We start from the raw sequence: 14,616 nt of genomic DNA, 5'->3' as shown, positions 1-14,616 counted from the left end.
CAGTGCTGGCATATACCAAATACTCCATATATTCTACAGTGATGATAAGAATGACATTCTGCTGTCATATTGATGTATTTGCTGAATCTGTCATTTAGAGAATTATAAAATAGTTGTTGCCAGAATTTATTATAAACATTCTGCATATTTTAAAACTTAATACTTTATTTTTCAACCTTTGGTTCTTCAGGTTCAACATTTTCAGCTCATGTAATATTTTCCAAGGCATAAGATTTCCAAACCTATTAAAACTCTTTCTTGTAAACTTTCTTTGCTTTTTCCAGTCTTTTAGCTTCAGTTCTTGAATTTTTCATAGTATGAATTTCATCATATTTTAATATAGAGCAGGATTTTGTACTCAGTATACTTTCTAATTCTTTGTTTATGATGATTGTTTTAACTATATGAATCTGAGTTTTTGATTTATAATTCTTTTGATTTGTGATTTGTAATTAATATGACCTTTTGGTGTTTGCATTATATAGTTTTGCTGCAGAGGTATTCAGCAAACATTATTGTCTGTTCTCATTTTAAGATATTACTGGAATAAACATTTTTGGATACTTTGGAGTACTGAAAATACTTTAAGCAAAACATAAACAGAGTTTCAGAAAGCTAGTTTCTGAGTTGTCCAAGAAAACATACAGGATCATTCACAATAGAGATCCAGTTATTTCAGAAGCAGTTTTTATCGTCACATAAATACTGTGAAGAAAACAATTCATCAGTAGCGTCAAGCATGTACTTCCTGTGTAAAAGACTGGGACTTGTGGAGGTTTGAGAGTCTAGGCTAGGTTTCTCAGCCTTTTTCTTTCCAGTGTGGTTCCCTTACACTTTCCCCCCACCTTCCCAGTAACAATCCATAACACCTAACACTGGCTATTGAAGTACTCAATAAATATTTTGTTGATTAAGTGAGTCAATGAATGAATGTGGGATATCCCCCTAGTAAGTTCATTACTTCTTTCTCAACTCCATCTATTCCTATTGTAGACATAAAGGATATTTACACATATTACTGATGTACAAAATGCTTTCTTTAGGTTAACTCTACACATGATTTGATTCTTTAGTCTCTTGAAATGTTTGACAAAATATGGCATTTCCAGTTTAGACTTTCATGAACAATGTGTTTGTTTGTTTGTTTGTTTTTCTGGACACCCAGAAACCTTTCTATTTTATTTTATTTATCTCTAAGAAAGAAAGTTAATATGCTGATTCTGGTCTTAAAAAAGTGCAGCATAGCTAATGCCCCAAATTAAGTGGGCCATAGCATTAAAGTTTTGAGCTAATATTATAGTCATAGAAGAACTCTGGCCTCTGACAGCCAGCATAGGAACTGCATATAGGGTATCCCTTCATATTCTAGGAATGACCATTGTCAAGGAGAAATACGGCTTCAGACACCTGAATAGACAAGAATTCGGGGAAGAGGCCATTATTTTCTTTTTTCCTACAATTTTTAAGTTTTAATTTTGATTCCAGTTAGTTAACATACAGTGTTATATTAGTGTTACTTGATTACAGTGTTATATTGTCGGGTGTACAATATAGTGATTCAACACTTCTATATATCATCCTGTGCTTACCACCTGTTTAACCCATCCATCTCTGACCTCCCTCTGGTAGCCATCAGTTTGTTCTCTATAATAAGAGTGTTTCTTGATTTCTCTCTCTCTTATTTTCTTTCTTTTACTTTTTTGTTTTGTTTCTTAAGTTCCACATATGAGGGAAATCATATGGTATTTATCTTTCTCTGACTGACTTATTTCGCTTAGCAATATACTTTCTAGCTCCATCGATGACATTGCAAGTGGCAAGAATTCTTTCTTCTTACTTTTTTATGGCTGAGTAAATTGTGTATATATTTATACCACATTTGTCAATTTACCCATTCATCAGTGGATGGACACTTGGGCTGCTTGCATAATTTGGCTACTGTCGATAATGTTGCTATAAACATAAGGGTGCATGTATCCTTTCAAATTAGTGTTTTTATGTCCTTTGAGTAAATACTCAATAGGGCAATTGCTGGATCCTAGGGTAGTTCTAGTTTAACTTTTTAAGGAATTTTCCATACCTTTTTCTAGAGTGGGTACATCAGTTTGCATTCCCACCAACAGTGTAAGAGGGTTCCTTTTTCTCTGCATCCTCACCAACATCTTGTGTTGTTGATTTTAGCCTTTTTGACAGATGTGATGTGACATCTCATTGTAGTTTTGATTTGCATTCCCCTAATGATGAGTGATGTTGAGCATCTTTTCATGTGTCTATTGGCCTTCTATATGTCTTCTTTGAAGAAATGTCTTTTTCCCATTTTTTAATTAGATTATTTGTTTTCGGGGTATTAAGGTGACTAAGTTCTTTGTATATTTTGAATACTAACCCTTAATGGATACATCATTTGCAAATATCTTCTCCCATTCTGTACATTGCCATTTAGTTTTGTTGATCGCTTCCTTTACTGTGCAGAAGCCTTTTGTTTTGATGTAGCTCCAATAGTTTCTTTTTACTTTTGTTTCCCTTGCCTCAGGACCCAGATCTAGAAAGAAGTGCTATGGTTGATATCAGAGAAGTTACTGCCTCTGTATTCTTCTAGGATTTTTGTGGTTCAGGTCTCACATTTATGTCTTTAAATCCATTTTGAATTTATTTTTGTGTATAGTGTAAGAAAGTGGTCCAGTTTCATTCTTTTTTATTATTATTTTTATTATGTTAAATTAGTCATCGTTAGTTTTTGATAAAGTGTTTAGCGATTCATTATTCTGTATAACACCCAGTACTCATCAACACACATGCCCATTACTCAGTTATCCTATCCCCAATCTTCCCTCTCTTCTGTAACTCTCAGTTTGGTTCCTGGAGTCCAGATTCTCTGTTTTGCATGTTGCTGTCCAGTTTTCTCAACACCATTTATTGAAGAGACTGTCTTTTTCCCATTGTATATTCTTGCTTCCTTTGTTGAAGATTAATTGACCATATAATTGTGGGTTTGTTTCTAGATTTTCTATTTTGTTCTATTGACCTGTATGTCTGTTTTTGTGTTAGTACCATACTCTTTTGATTACTAGAGTTTGGTGCCATGAACCACCCTTGCATCCCAGAAATAAATCCCATTTGATCATAGTGAGTGATTTTTAAAAAATGTATTGTTAAATTTGGTTTCCTAGTATTTTGTTAAGAATTTTTGCATCTATGTTCATCAGGGATATTGGCTAGTAGTTCCCTTTTATTAGTGTCTTTATCTGGTTTTGATATCAGGGTAATGTTGACCTCATAGAATGAATTTGGGATTTCTTTCCTTTTTTATTTTTTGGAGTAGTTTGAGAAGAATAGGTATTTATGCTTCTTTGAGTGCTTGGCAGAATTCACCTGTAAAGCTTTCTGGTTCTGGACTTCTGTTGGTGGAAGGTTTTTGATTCCTGACTCAGTTTCTTTGCTGGTTTATTGGTCTGTTCAAATTTTCTATTTCTTTCTGTTTCAGTTTTGGTAGTTCATATGGCTCTAGGAATTTATCTATTTCTTCTAGGTTGTCCAATTTCTTGGCATGTAGTTTTTCAGAATATTCTCTTATGCTTGTTTGGATCTCCATGGTGTTGGTTGTTATTTCTCCTCTCACTTGTACTCTTATGAATTTGCATCCTTTCTCTTTTTTTCTTGATAATCTGTTTAGAATTTTATCAATTTTACTCGTTTTTTTTCAAAGAACCAGTCCCTGGTTTCATTGATCTATTGTTTTTGTGGTTTCTATATCATTGATTTCTGCTCTAATTTTTGCTGTTTCCTTCCTTCTGCTGGCTTTAGGTTTTGTTTGTTCTTTTTCTAGTCCTCTTAAAACTGGTTTTGCTGTGTTCCAAAGGTTTTTTAATATCTTGGGGCGCCTGGGTGGCTCAGTGGGTTAAGCCGCTGCCTTCGGCTCAGGTCATGATCTCAGGGTCCTGGGATCGAGTCCTGCATCGGGCTCTCTGCTCAGCAGGGAGCCTGCTTCTTCCTCTCTCTCTCTCTCTCTCTGCCTGCCTCTCTGCCTACTTGTGATCTCTCTCTGTCAAATAAATAAATAAAATCTTTAAAAAAATTTTTAATATCTTAATTTAATTTTATTTTTTTTCAGTGTTCCAAGATTCATTGTTTATACACCACACCCAGTGTTCCATGCAATATATGCCCTCCTTAATACCCACACCAGGTTCACCGATCCCCCATCCCCTTCCCCCCAAAACCCTCAGTTTTTTTCTCAGAGTCCACAGTCTCTCATGTTTCATCTCCCCCTCCAATTTCCCCCAATTTACTTTTCCTTTCCTTCTCCTAATGTCCTCTATGTTATTCCTTATGCTTCACAAGTGAAACCAGATGATAATTGACTTTCTCTACTTGACTTATTTCACTCAGCATAATCTCTAGACCCATCCGTGTTGGTACAAAAGTTGGGTATTCATCCTTTCTGATGGCTGTGTAATATTCCATTGTATATATGTACCATATCTTCTTTATCCATTCATCTGTTGAAGGGCATCTTGGCTCTTTCCACAGTTTGGCAATTGTGGCCATTGCTGCTATGAACATAGTGGTACAGGTGGCCCTTATTTTCACTACATCTGTATCTTTGGGGTAAATACCCAGTAGTGCAATTCTATGTGCTTTTTAATTTCTTCTTTTATTTCCTAGTTGACCCATTTATTGTTTAGTAGCATGTTATTTAACCTCCATGTATTTATGGTCTTCCCATTTTTTTTCTTGTGGTTGACTTCTAGTTTCATAGCCTTATGGTCAGAAAAGTTACATGGTATGACTTTGATCTTCTTGAATTTGTTGAGGCTCATTTTGTGGCCTAATATGTGATCTGTCCTAGAGAATGTTCCATTTACACTTGAAAGGAATGTGTAGTCTGCTGTTTTAAGGTGGAATTTTCTGAATATGTCTGTTAAATCCATTTGTTCCAGTGTATCATTCAAAGCTATTGTTTCCTTGTTGATTTTCTGTTTAGATGATCTGTCCATTGCTGTAAGTGAGGTTTTAAAGTCCCCTACTGTGGGATGCCTGGGTGGCTCGGTGGGTTAAAACCTCTGCCTTCGGCTCAGGTCATGATCCCAGAGTCCTGGGATCAAGCCCCGCATTGGGATCTCTGTTGGCCAGGGAGCCTGCTTCCCTTCCTCTCTCTGCCTGCCTCTCTGCCTGCTTGTGGTCTCTGTCTGTCAAATAAATAAATAAAATCTTTAAAAAAAATAATAAAGTCCCCTACTGTAATTGTATTATTATCAGATAGTTTCTTTATGTTTGCTATTAACCTTTTTATGTATTTGGGTGCTCCTGTATTGTGTGCATAAATATTTACAAGTATTTTATCTTCTTATTGATCTGTTCCTTTTATGATTATACAGAGTCCTTCTTTGTCTCTTGTTATGGTCTGTGTTTTAAAGTCTATTTTGTCTGAAGAAAGTATTGCCATCCCAGCTTTCTTTTGACATCCATTTGCATGATAGATGTTCCTCCATCTCCTCAGTTTTACTTTGTAGGTGTGTTTAGGTCTGAAATGAATCTTGTGGAAGCAGCATATAGATGGATCTTTTTTTATACATTCTGTCACCCTATGTCTTGATTGGAGCATTTACTCCATTTACAGTCAAAGTAATTGATAGATATGTATTTATTGCTCCTTTATTATTTGTTTTGTGGTTGTTTTTTAAGATTTCCTCTGATCCTTTCTTGTTCCTCTCTTTCTTGTTTTGCTAATTTTACTTAGTGATATAATTTTATTTAGTGATATATTTGCTAATTTTATTTAGTGATATATTTAGTGATTTATTTAGTGATATATTTAATTTAGTAATATTATATAGTGATATATATTTCTTCTTATTTATTCCTTGTATGTTTATTGTATGATAAAATATGATTATCATTAGATTTGTATTTAACCTCTTCTGCACAAAACAGTCTACATTAAGTTCACAGTAGTTCAAGTTTGAACCCATTCTTTTTCCTCTCTTTTTCATGTTTTAGGTATATACTATTATATTTTATATCCTTTTTGTGTTCCTTAACTGATACTTTTACAGAAACACTCATCTCTGTATTTAGTTATGGAATTTGTTCTTCCAGTCTTCAGATCACTCTCTGGTTTGTTGGCTTGGATGTGGATGATATCTGAAAATGTGGGATGAGGTGAGCTCAGGGTCCTCCTACTCTGCCATCTTCCCAAGAGGCCATTGTTAAGAAAGCAGTAGCTTAATGGTTAGGAGCATGATCTCTGGGGCCAGATTATCTGAGTTCAAATCTCAGTTATGTTATTTCCTAACTGTGTGACTTCCAGCAACATATTTAACTTCTTTGTGCCTCAGTGTCCTTATCTATGAGATAGGGATAATAATGGTACTTACTTCATGGGATTGCTGTGAGAATTTAATAGGTTTATAAATTCTAAGTGAGACAAAAAATGCCTGGCATTTGGTTGACACTCAATGAATATTAGCTATATTATTATTGTTATTATCATTACTTACAGTAGGTAGAGAAACCAAGACTGAATAAATTTCAAAGGTGGGACAAATATATTTTTTAGGGGGAAGGAAGAAGAAAATTCAGGGGGAATTTGCAACCTGAAAACAACCTGTGAGCACTCATGTCTGGCTGATCCACCAAGTAGACCCTCAATGATGCCCTCTGAAGAAAGTTGGGAGGTCCCCCACCTTCCAGAATTCTTGCTGCCATCCTACAGGCCCTCCTAGGGGACAAAGGAATGCTTTTGCACATGTGAACTACTGTCACCCTAAATCACACAGAATCCCATGTGACCTTCTTTAGTTGTACTTGACATTGACCTGAATGATTCATCTGCTCCTAGGCATTATTTTTAGCCTATATTTAAATGAAGGACAAATTTTGCTCAGGTGCATTCATGGTACTTTGTTTCCTTAGGAATTTTTCTCAGGCTGAACAACAAGTAAGCTCTATATTCTATATAAAAGGGTAATGCTAAATAGTCTAAATTAGGTAATGCTAAGTAAACAGCTTCAGTACAGTCTCAGTGCAGAAATAACATGTAAATTCCAAAGTTTTTTAATACTATGAATGCATTTGAGATTCTAGTGTTTCTAAACTACCACTGATGATATCATTAAGGTACAGAGTTGCTTTCTCGGGTATTTTGGCTACTAAAAAGTGTTTAAGTTAGATTATAAGTTGGCAAATGTTATCATACACACTGTTAAAAATTTTTAATATTTTCAAATGTCACAGGAGAACCCAGAACTGTAATGTCAGACATTGCACACTTTGGATTTAATTTTGTAGTTCATCGTAACATTTACCTTGCTAATCTTTTGTATTAATTTCCCTCTAAAAAAATTTTTTTTTGCTTTGGGTAAAACTTCAAAGCATCTTGTATCTTGTGTAAGATCTATAGTTTGTCTTGTCTTGTTTTGTTTTGTGTGTGTGTGTGTGTGTTTTTTATGAATGAAGCAAAGCTAAGAATGAGGAGAAAAGTAGTAGGAAAATGCCATTTGCTAACTGTTCTTTCCTCTTTCTCTCCCTTGAAACCACCCACATTTACAGTCCTGCCCAGCCCAAACTATTTTAGAGTGCTAAGGAGAGAAAAAAAGAAAAAGAAAAGATAAGCCCTATCCTTCCCAAACTCTGCTTTAACTTCTCCTCCCATTTTATTTTTCATTTTTACTAAGCACCATCTCTTCAATCTCGAAATCGAGTCAGATGCTTTACCAACTGAGCCACCCAGGCACCCTGAAGACCTCAGTTTATTTTCTAACTATTTAGTAAAACACTTTATTTGTCTGTCTTTGTTGCCTTTCTTTCTTTCTTTTCTCTCTTCCTCACTCCTTCTCTTCCTTCCTTCCTTCCTTCTTTCTTTCCTTCCTTCCTTACAATTGAAGTATAGTTGACACACAATGTTATGTTAGCTTCAGCTATACAGTGTAGTGATTTGATGACTATACATTATGCTATGTTCACCATGAGTGTAGCTTCCATTTGTCACCATACAATGCTATTATCATATCACCAACTATACTCCCTGTGCTATACCTTTTCCCCCATAACTTCTTCATTGTGTAACCAGAAGTCTGTACCTTCTACTCTCCTTCAATCATTTTGCTCATCCTTCCACCCCCTGAACCTCTGGCAACCATCAGTTTGTTCTCTGTGCTTATGGATCTGTTTCTGCTTTTTTATTTGTTTTGATTTTTTGGATGCCACATATAATGAAATCATATGGCATTTGTCTTTCTTTATCTGACTTATTTCACTTAGCATAATACCTCAAGATCATATATGTTGTTGCAAATGGCAAGATACATTCTTTTTTATGGCTGAGTAATATTCCATTATATATACATGCCACTTTCTCTCTATGAATTTATCTATGAGTGGACACTTGGAATGCTTCCATACCTTGGTTATTATAAATAATGCTGCAGTAAACATGGGGGTGCATATATCTTTTTGAATTAGTGTTTTTGTTTTCTTTGGGTAGATTCCCAGTGGTGGAATTACTAGATCATGTGGTATTTCTATTTTTAATATTTTGAGACACCTCCATACTGTTCCCATAGTGGTTGAGCCAATTTACATTCCCACAAACAAGGCATGAGGGTTCCATTTACTCCACATTCTTGCCAATACTTCTTATTTCTTGTCTTTTGATTAGGCATTTTGACAGGTATTAGATGATATCCCATTATGGTTTGATTTGCATTCCCCTGATGATTAGTGATGTTGAGCATCTTTTCATGTGTCTATTAGCCATCTGTGTATCTTCTTCAGAGAATTGTTTATTCAGATCCTCTGCCCACTTTTAAAATGCTCTGTTAATTTTTTTGGTTTGAGTTGTATAAGTCCTTTATATATTTTGGATATTAACCTCTTTTTGGATATATCATTTGGAAATATCTTTTCCCATTCTGTAGGTTGCTGTTTAGTTTTGTTGATTGTTTCATTTGCTGTGCAGAAGCTTTTTATTTTGATGTAGCTCCAATAGTTTCTTTTTACTTTTGATTCCCTTGCCTCAGGAGACATATCTAGAAAAATGAATAGAAATTCTGTGTTTCAGGGGCTCCTGGGTGGCTCGGTGGGTTAAGCCTCTGCCTTCAGCCCAGATCATGATCTCAGGTCCTGGGATCGAGCCCTGCATCTGGCTCCCTGCTCAGCAGGAGCCTGCTTCCCCCTCTATCTCTGCCTTCTTGTGGTCTCTCTCTCTCTCTCTCTCTCTGTCCAATAAAAGTAAATAAAATAAAAAAAAAGAAATTCTGTGTTTCAAAGTAAACTATTAAATAAAACCATCAACAAAACAAGAATATCTTTTTTGGTTTCCTTATTGTATATATGAATCTGATCACTGGAATTTCATTTATAGATAGGATCATGTCTGAAATACATGTATTGGATTAAACCAGCTGATATGGTCTATAGTATGATTTATACTTCCATATACATGTCACTGTATTTTTAATTATCTTCTGAATGCTTAAGAAAGGCCCACAATAGAGTATATGGAAAATTTTAGTGGGTTTCTTACTAATTTTCATTTCTTGCATTTATGTGCTCAAACTCCAACATAGATTGTGTGTGTTTTCTCAGGGAAAGTTTAAGAAAGAAACTTGAATATTTTAGATACAGATTTTAATTTCCTTAGTAAGTGCTGTCTTCACAGGCAGCTCAAAGTAATGGCTATAATATAGATCTCTAATATTCAAGGAAAAATATTTTCCAAATCTCTGTATTGGTCATTTAAAAGTTATTCTATTCTTTGGTAATATACACAGATTTTTCTTGGGAAATATTTTGTTTACAATTTTTCTTACTTTTAAAATTCAAAATATGTCACATTTGCATATTACTATTTTAGGAGTCACAATTACCAGGTCAGGATTTGAGTTCCATCACTGGTATTATCCATCTTGGGAATATTAGTCATTTTTTCTGAACTTAAGCTTTGTATTGTAAAGTGAGGATAATGATAGTAATTACCAACAATATTATTATGAGAATTATGTAATTCAGTTTTTATATAATTATAAAAAAAGATTAGAGTCATGCTTAGAAATCTGTGAGGGCATTATTATTATTATTATTATTATTATTATTATTGATTGCTTGGGTAAGATTAGGAGAAAAGGGTATAAAATGCAAACCTGCAGAAGGAATTTTCTATGTAACTGATGTTACAATAATCTCCCCTTGAAAAGGGTACGAATTCTCACTGACCATGATTAGATTTAACTTTGATGTACAGTGAATTAGAGAAGACTTCATATTGATCAGTGTGAGATGGTTAGAAGAATGCTTTAACATGTAAGTAACATCCGTTATATTGAACTCTGCTCCTTAATACGGCAAGGTAATGGAGTAGTTATAATTCTTTGCTACTCTTACTAGTAGGACTTAGATGAAATAAGCCAATGAGGGCTAAGCTCCTACTTCTGCCACAGCAGAGGGAGATTGATGGACTCCCCTGGAAATGGCCTGAATGGGTCAGGACACAGGTCATGAATGTGGTGGAGGAAGAGAATCTGCTGAGCTTTCTCAGGGCTGGGACTGCAACAGTACACAGGAGACCTAGCTTGCACTTGATCATTTCTTCTAGGAGAAACAGATGGAGGCCAAGGAGTGACTCAGCGTCCAAAAGAGGACATTAATAATATTATAAACATGTCTGGTCTTTTCTGTCCTAAGGAAGAAGGCTCAGAAAGCTGTGATCATCTCTTATCTTGGAATCAGGGAGGGAAGAATAAAGGGGTGATTTATACCTCTTTTCTTTTAAGAATGTACTAAACCCAATCTGGCTTGAAGGGTATTAAATACATTGCACAATGCTTATGGGCTTAGGGAGAGTTAAATAGCCTAGTTTAGAAGTAATTTATATAGGTACTTTTTTTTTTAAGCATATCCTAATGCGATATACATTGATCTCAAATGTATATCCCCAAACCTACTCATTATTTTCCCCCAGAACTCTTTCCTTCGTTCTTGTTTAATATTATCACAACCTACTTTTAAGGTCATAAGTCTCTGTAATCCTATTTAGCTTTACTCTTCTCCTCATTTTCTGTAGCAAATTCATTAATTTAATCTACTGTGTGTCAACCACTCCTCTGGGAACTAGGCAATACATCAGTGAAAAGAAATCAACACAGCAACAAAAAGAATATCTGTCCTCATAGAGTTTGTTTCTAGTGGGAGGAGACAAACTTACAAATAAACAATACATAATTTAATATAGTAGAATATTGTGTTTTGTTACTATATTTCATTTTATGTTACTTTGATATGTCTCAGATTATTATTGTCATGAATAATTCCTTAGAGGTAAGATTAAAAAATCTGGATTCAAAAGTGAAAGAGTATTAAAAAAACTAGGATCTTCAGAAAACATTGCAGTGGACTGAAAAGGGCGACAAAAACCAAAAATATGATTTTGTGATTCGTAAAAAAAGTAGCTTGAGCCTTCGGAAATTTAATGAAAGAAACATTTGTCAGAAGCCTACTACTTACGTGCTTATTCATTCCACAAATATTTCTTGAGAATATCTTAGAAACTGGGACAAAATGGTAAACAAAATATATGAAGTTCCTGCCTTAAAGAATTTGCATTCTAGTGGAAGAGATAAACGCCATTCCCTAAACACATACTCATTTCCTAACTAATCTATTTCCTAGCCCTCCACCTTGCCTCTGGGTACCCCCACCACTATCTCAAAAAAATCTTTTCTATCAGTGTCCTCATTTGGGGACTTTTTGAACCATGAATTCTTGTGTTATAACTGCTCCCAATTCCATCATCCCCCTTGCCATAGTTATCTTTCTAAAACATATTAATAGTTGCATTCTTCTATTTCTACATCTTTCGATTCTGTATCATCTGCTTTATTATTTCATTCACATTCTGGCCCCTATCTATTTTCCAGCTCTCTTTACTTCCTTAAAACCTGTGTAACATCTCCTTTTAGCTGTCACTGCAACTTTCAGCCAAATGACTGTTCATACTTCATTAAAAAAAATAGAAACAATTACACAGAAGTGCTTTCATCTTATTGCTATGTTATAACCCTATTTCCATAAGACAATGCATATCATATTCTTCAATTCATTTAAAACCTATCAATAGCCAATATTTTCTCTTGTACTTCAGATCGCAACTTCTCTCATTTTTTCAAGACCTTTTCATTCTAAATAATTGTATCAATAGCTTCTTCCTTTTTGTTGGACTATTTCCATCTGTTCTTGGTAAGCTTTTATGTCATTCATTTAAAAAACCTAACTATTTTTCCTCTAAGGTTTTTCTCCTAAGATTCTTGTCTTGCTCTCCATTTTTCACTCTTATTCATTAACTGACTCTAGTCTGTCTGGCTTTCATCTCTTCCACTTCATGGAAACATCCCTCTTCATCACTTTTCCTCCCTTCCTTCCCTTTTATATTTTTCCAAGGGCAGCAGTAAATCTAGTGAACCCTTCTGTACTCATCTAGCTCTACCACTCACTAGCATTCAATACAATTCACCACTCATTCCTTCAAAATTGATTCTCTATGCTAATTCATTGTTTTTAGTCTCCTTGTGCTGGTACTTTCCCTCTACCTGAAATCATCATTATCCACATCTTCTTGCTAGGTGATTTCATTTAGTCACAGTGACTAAATGCTAATAATTTTGAAAATATATTTCTTTCTATCCAGACTCCGAGCTCCAGATTTATATATTTAGATGGTTACTGTGCATTCCTATTTGAATACTTAATAGGCACCTCAAACTTAAAAATTTCAAACCAGAACTCTTTTTTTTAAAATTTTTTATTTTTTATAAACATATTTTTATCCTCAGGGGTACAGGTCTGTGAATCACCAGGTTTACACACTTCACAGCACTCACCAAAGCACATACCCCCCAATGTCCATAATCCCACCCCCTTCTCCCAAACCCCCTCCCCCCAGCAACCCTCAGTTTGTTTTGTGAGATTAAGAGTCACTTATGGTTTGTCTCCCTCCCAATCCCATCTTGTTGCATTTATTCTTCTCCTACCCCCTTGAGCCCCCATGTTGCATCACCACTTCCTCATATCAGGGAGATCATATGATAGTTGTCTTTCTCTGCTTGACTTATTTCGCTAAGCATGATACGCTCTAGTTCCATCCATGTTGTCGCAAATGGCAAGATTTCATTTCTTTTGATGGCTGCATAGTATTCCATTGTGTATATATACCACATCTTCTTGATCCATTCATCTGTTGATGGACATCTAGGTTCTTTCCATAGTTTGGCTATTGTGGACATTGCTGCTATAAACATTCGGGTGCACGTGCCCCTTTGGATCACTACGTTTGTATCTTTAGGGTAAATACCCAGTAGTGCAATTGCTGGGTTATAGGGCAGTTCTATTTTCAACATTTTGAGGAACCTCCATGCTGTTTTCCAGAGTGTCAAACCAGAACTCTTAATGGCTCCCCACACCTACCTCTTCCTCAAGCAGTCTCTCCCATCTCAATAAGTAATACCAGTATCCACTCAATTATGCAAGCCCTAAACCTAGAAGTTATCCATAATTTCTCCATTTTTTTCTAAACTCTCCTCACAGAATCCGTAAGTGTGTTCAAGGTATATTCTAAATGTGTCTACTTCCTCCCCATCTTTACTATCACTGCCTTAGTGCAAGCCACAATCATATCTTGCCAGGACAATTCTTCTAGCTTCTTAACTACTATTTCTGCTCCTTCTTTTGATTCCCGACTGCATTGTAGTCAGAGTGAGTTTTAGTAACCTATATATCAGATCATTGAAGACCTTTCTTAAAAGTCCTTCAGTGGTTACTGTAAAGTTGAGGATCTTTATGGCAAATTTCTGAGTGATTTGGTCTCTGGATGTCCCTTTGAGATCATTTCCTTACCCTTTCTCTCTAGCTTGCTCTGTTCTAGTCACATTTTCCTCCTTTCTGTCCCTTGAATAAGTCCTACTCCTGTCCACCTCAGAACCTTTTCATTTAGAATATTCTTCCTCTGGCTGTGTGCGTGGTAGTTTTTTTTTTTTTTTTTTCACTGAATCTTAACTCAACTATCATTTCCTCAGAGAAGTCTTCACCCTTTATTCACAATCTTGAGGGAAAATCCATGCCTAACATTTGCTAAAGCCAAATAAATTTAAGATGTTTTTGTATGTTACATTACCATTTTAGGTTTATTTTGCACAGTAACACATTAATGTTTCATTCATACATATATTCATTCATTCAGCTATTATTTATTAAACATCTGCTATGTGCCAAGAGTTATTCCAAGTGCTTGAGATATATCAAAAAGTAAAACAGATATAGTTCTTTAACTTCTGAAGTTTACATTCCAGTGAGTGAGATAAATAACAAACATAAGCCTAATAAAATGTAAATAATATAGTATAAGGAAGGCCATATGTACTATAAGAAATGGGACAGCAGGGTAAGGGGGATTGAGGGTGCCTGGAAGTAAGGGGTGCTCTGAGAGTTGTGTTATAAAGAAACCAGCACTTCCTCTTAAAAAAAAAAAAAAAAAGAAAGAAAAGAAAGAAACCAGCACTTCACAAACATACCTGACCATAGAACACAAAGACCAGTCTTTCAAAGAATACATTTTAGCAAAGTATT

The 14,616-nt window shown here is 35.1% G+C and overlaps 1 protein-coding gene across 12 annotated transcripts in view; it reads left to right on the top strand.

Moving 5' to 3' along the window:
- The window catches only part of LOC309863817 (uncharacterized protein), a 120,738-nt gene that overhangs the window by 12,284 nt on the left and 93,838 nt on the right, over positions 1-14,616 (top strand). For 9 of the 12 annotated variants that reach the window (XR_014311268.1, XR_014311269.1, XR_014311271.1 and 6 more), the window contains one exon: positions 6,560-6,940. The gene's annotated coding sequence lies outside the window, so the exon portion shown is untranslated. Of the gene's footprint in view, positions 1-6,559; positions 6,941-14,616 lie in introns of those variants that run through there. The other 3 variants (XR_014311270.1, XR_014311275.1, XR_014311276.1) reach the window with 1 other exon arrangement.

This window comes from Mustela nivalis, assembly GCF_964662115.1.
Source record: "Mustela nivalis genome assembly, chromosome: 4".
Taxonomy (NCBI): domain Eukaryota; kingdom Metazoa; phylum Chordata; class Mammalia; order Carnivora; family Mustelidae; genus Mustela; species Mustela nivalis.
Note: the sequence above shows the minus strand (reverse complement) of the source record. Positions and strands in the feature narration are given on the sequence as shown.